Source organism: Marmota flaviventris, chromosome 18 (genome assembly GCF_047511675.1).
Source record: "Marmota flaviventris isolate mMarFla1 chromosome 18, mMarFla1.hap1, whole genome shotgun sequence".
Taxonomy (NCBI): Eukaryota; Metazoa; Chordata; class Mammalia; order Rodentia; family Sciuridae; genus Marmota; species Marmota flaviventris.
The window spans coordinates 35,987,575-35,991,924 of record NC_092515.1 but is presented as its reverse complement, the minus strand read 5'-3'; the positions used below and the strand labels follow the sequence as shown (position 1 = coordinate 35,991,924).

General features: G+C 48.2%; 1 long non-coding RNA gene across 1 annotated transcript; it reads left to right on the top strand.

The window, feature by feature from the left end:
* Positions 1–854: 854 nt before the first annotated feature.
* Positions 855–3,329, top strand: LOC139702730 (uncharacterized). The gene is made up of 2 exons (XR_011705308.1): positions 855–1,166; positions 1,341–3,329. It is a non-coding gene; the product is annotated as an uncharacterized lncRNA (long non-coding RNA).
* Positions 3,330–4,350: the final 1,021 nt, after the last annotated feature.

Below are 4,350 nucleotides of genomic sequence, written 5' to 3'. Positions count from 1 at the left end.
TGGTGAAGGGGAGATTCAAAGGCCCAGCGAGGAGGATTGCACAAGCTATTTTGAAGCAACCATCTTTGTCCACAGCTCTAGTTACAGAGATTTCAAGAGCCAATGTCAAGGGTGGCATGAGTGCAGGGCTGGACAGGCAGTAGCAGGCTGGCATCCTGTGGCATATTTGCATGAGGTCGTGGTGGCTGTTGCCCATGATTGTGGTTCTAGAAGAGTCTTTTGTGTTAGCCCTTGTTGTCAGGCATACCTGCAGGAGATCCTCTCCTTCCCAGCCCCCTAGCTATTTTATTTTATTGTTCTCCTTTTGTTTTTATATTATGTTATTTTATTTGACTTTTGTTGAGACTTGAGACCAGGAGCTCATTTAGAATCTGGCAACTTGCCCAATGGCAAAAAATGTGACATCCGTATGAGATGAGTACAGGTGCTAGAAACATGGCCTGTGTCTAGGCTGCTGGGGAAGAGGCCGCAGGATTCTGGATCTCAGAGCTCATGCAGAGCCGGTCCCGGTCTCCCAGGGCAGTGTTCTGCAGCAGTCTCCACCTCATCCCCCCCATGACTTAGAGGACAGCTAGGTGAAGGGCCCAGGAGGACACGGGCTTGCTCCAGTCCAACGCCTGTTCTAGTAGGCACACTCCATGTATTTGTCTGTTGAGTAAATTAATAGATGTGGGGGAGATTTGAGGAGTTAATTTGGAAAAGTTCAAAGTCTTGCTCAACAGTTTAGGACTTTAGGACAGTTCCTAGAAGATAGTTCTCCCAATCAGAAAGCTCCAGATGGGAAACCTCAGAGATCCCCCAAAGGAAAAGCAATGACCCAGCCAACTGCGACTGCCACACAAGGGGTGAGTCAGCTGTAGCCCAAGTGACACAGGGAAATCAGGCCTGTGGAGAGACTTGAGCTGTGGTGTGAGGCTTGGGAGACTCAGGCATCATGTGTCATTTCAGCAGAGTCATCATGAGCCAGCACCAGAGGCTGTGGCCAGGGCAGGCAAGGCTGGGAGAGGCTGCCTCTGTTTGCAAATGAGCCGCTATCACAAGCAGGTTGTGATTCAACAGGAGATTGGGATAATCCATTCCTTCCTCTCATGTTTTGCTTTAATCTTCACAGGCTGAAGGCCAGGGCTGTTTGCCAGGTTTCAAAGGGCAGCTGGCTCGAGCAAAAGGTAGGGTGGTACGTGTGTGTGTGTGTGTGTGTGTGTGTGTGTGTGTGTTGTGCTCAGTAACTGGAAACAGCCTTGTTGTCTACTTAGGAGGACCAATCAGATCACCCCATGTGGACAGGAATGGGGGGGTGCTTTAATTAGGATTCTTTTTATGATCTATGTTTTTTTTCCCAGATAAAAGTACGGAAGGAACCCCTACCCAGTTCAACCTCTGTACAAGTCAGTCACGTCTGGGGACACATCCTAATGTCACAAAGCCCTCATCCCCCCAACCTCCACAGAAGTCCTCCCCCACCTTCAGCCACAGGAGCGGAACGAGAGCCTCTTTTTGAATCTGGGTCTCCAGGAGCTGCTTCAGCCGGGCCTGTGGTCTTGGGCAGGAACCCATGAGTGTATTCAGGGCTGGTTGGTGCTTTCTGGCTGTTGGTTACGCGGTGCCTCTTATGTCAATATTGCTCTTGCCTGGGCAAGGGTAGGCTTGCCAAGCCACCTTGGGAAAACAGAAGACCTCTGCCCCGGTCCTGCTCTGGCCTTTCATCACCTGTCAACCCTGCTCTCCTTATCCTGGGCCAATGAACTGATAAGGCCACTCTGTACAAAATCCAACTATTTTGCCTTGTGGTTAGGCTGGGATTCAAACAGCTCCTTGGTGTATTAAACACGAGCAGTGATAACTGGCCACCATACAATAGAACTGAAAGGCCTGACTCTGACACTGAGTTGCTGTGTGAACTTAGGCAACCCTTATCCATCTGAGGACCTGAGATTCTTTTGAGCAAGAAGGAAAGAAGTGGGTTGGGATCATGCTGCAATCTGCTTTGGCTGCCATAGCAACATACCGCAGATTGAGTGATTTAAGTCATCAGAAGTTATTTTCTCATGGCTCTGGAGGCTGGAGTGCAAGATCAAGGTGACAGCAGAGATGGTTTTTCTGGAGGCTTTCTTCCTTGGCTTGCAGAATTCTGTCCCCCTGTTGCCACCACCCCTGGGGAGTTCTCTGGTAACACAGGTGCCCTTGGGGTCTCTATGTTCAAATTTCCTCTTCTTATGAGGACACTGGACATATTGGATGAGGGTCCACCACAATGTCCTCATTTTAGTGTCATCTTCTTTCTGTCTTCAAATACAGTCACTTTCTGAGTTACTGCAGGTTAGACTTCCACACATGAATTCCAGGGCTCACAATTCCATCTATAATAGTGTATATGACTAGAGAGCTAAGGGTGTTTTTCTCACTTTGGGTTTCACAGAAACAGAGCCGAGACAAGGATTCAAGTGCAGGTGGTTAATTTGGGAAGATGTGGGAAATAGCGATGGGGTGAGACTGTGAGGTAGGGAAGGCACAGCTGCCCACGAGGGGTCCTTATGTGGCCACTTCTCACTTGGCTCCTTGGAGCTCAAGACTGGGAGAAAACTGGGTGGGGGGAGAATTTGGTCCATCTAACAGGCGAGGGCGCTGGGTTATTTGGACACCAGGTCCATTCAGCTGTTGACTGACAGCTACTCCTGGGGGTGGGAGGGTTCTGGGGCCCTGTGTTGCTGTCCTGCCATGCATAGAATGGCCTTGCTCCACTTCAGGAAATCCTTCAAGCAGGAAGGAGCTCCTGGCAGGTGGGAGTTGTTGGAAGTCACCTGAGGCCACTGAGCTGTGCTGTGAGGCCCAAGGGGAACGGCCAGCCATTGACAGTGGCTACTGTGCACTCTGGTTCTGAAGGCCACGCTCAGGGCTGGGTGAGTGTGCACACACCTGCTTGGGGTAGGAATAGAGACACAACTGGCAAAGTCCCTGTGTCACAGATTACAAATTATTGGCAACCGTCCTGCATCTGTCCCAAAGCTGTGCAGGGGCTCAGACATGATCGGAATGGGTTTCTTGCTCACGTGACATCCAGGACGCTGGTGTAGATAAGGGAGCAGCTGTCACCCAAGTACAAATCAGGGACTTGGTCTCTGGCAGTCATGTACCTTCCTGATCCCCGAGGGCCTCTGAGCCAGTGTGGAGGAGGCCCAGCTGCCTCCTCGCTGTGCTGACCCGACCCAACTCCGCCTGATGCCGCTCCTACGCCATCGGCCATCACCAATCTCGTGGCTGCAGTTAAATGCGAGGGGAATTTTCCAAAATTTTTTCTATGAAAATAAAAATTTATATTACTATGAAGATATGATCAGTTTATGCCTAATTGTATTTAAAACTACTTCCTTATAGTATTGAACTATAATTCACATACAATATACTTTTTGACTGGACAATTCAGCAGTTTTAATGCAATAAAAATAGGTGCCAATGTCATCACTGTCTAATCCCAGTGCATTTTTACTGCACCAGAAGGAAACCTCCTAACATCCACAGTCATTCCCTGTCCCTCTCCATCTTCCTTCCCCAGATTCTGGCAACCACGGTCTATTTTGGGGTCTGGAAATTTCATAGAAATAGAATGATACAACTTGGGGCATTTTGTGCCTAGTTTCTTTAACTTAGCATAATGTCTGAATGCTTCACCTACATGGTAGCATGTGGCTCTTACAGTTGAATGATGTTCCATTGTATTGGATAAGTGACCTTTTACTGTTCACTCAGTGGATGATGGACCTTTGGGTTGCTTCCTGTTTTTGATGATTCTGAATAAAAGAGCTACATGTTTTCTATTTTCTTGGTGGAAAACTTGGATTGAAATTGCTGGGCCAGGTGGGAACTTTAAGTGTTGGAGAAATTGACACCTGTCTCTGACAGCAGCTGTCAGTTTTATAACTTGTGTTCCCCGTTTGGGTTGTCTGTGATGGCTTTCCATATCAACACAGAGATACCCGTCAATACTTTGAGTGAATACATAGTTTTTCCGTAGTCGGAGTGTACCACTGTGCTTTTAAATAAATCCCCAATGTTGGACATTCAGTGACCCTATGAAAGGGGAGTTCAGGGCCTTCCTTGTGTCCCCACCACACCTTCCCATGTGCACCAGAGCACTTTGAGTCCCCCATTCAGGGCTTCACATGCATTGCAGTGAACACCCCCTTACATCTGTCTTGTCTGCTACAGAGCAAGCTCCCTGTAGCTCATTAATTCATAACAGAAACAGGAAACAACCCAAAGGCCCTTCACTCACTGAATGAACAGTAAAAGGTCATTTATCCAATACAGGGGAATATTATTTAACTGTAAGAACCGCTTGCTACAGTGTAGATG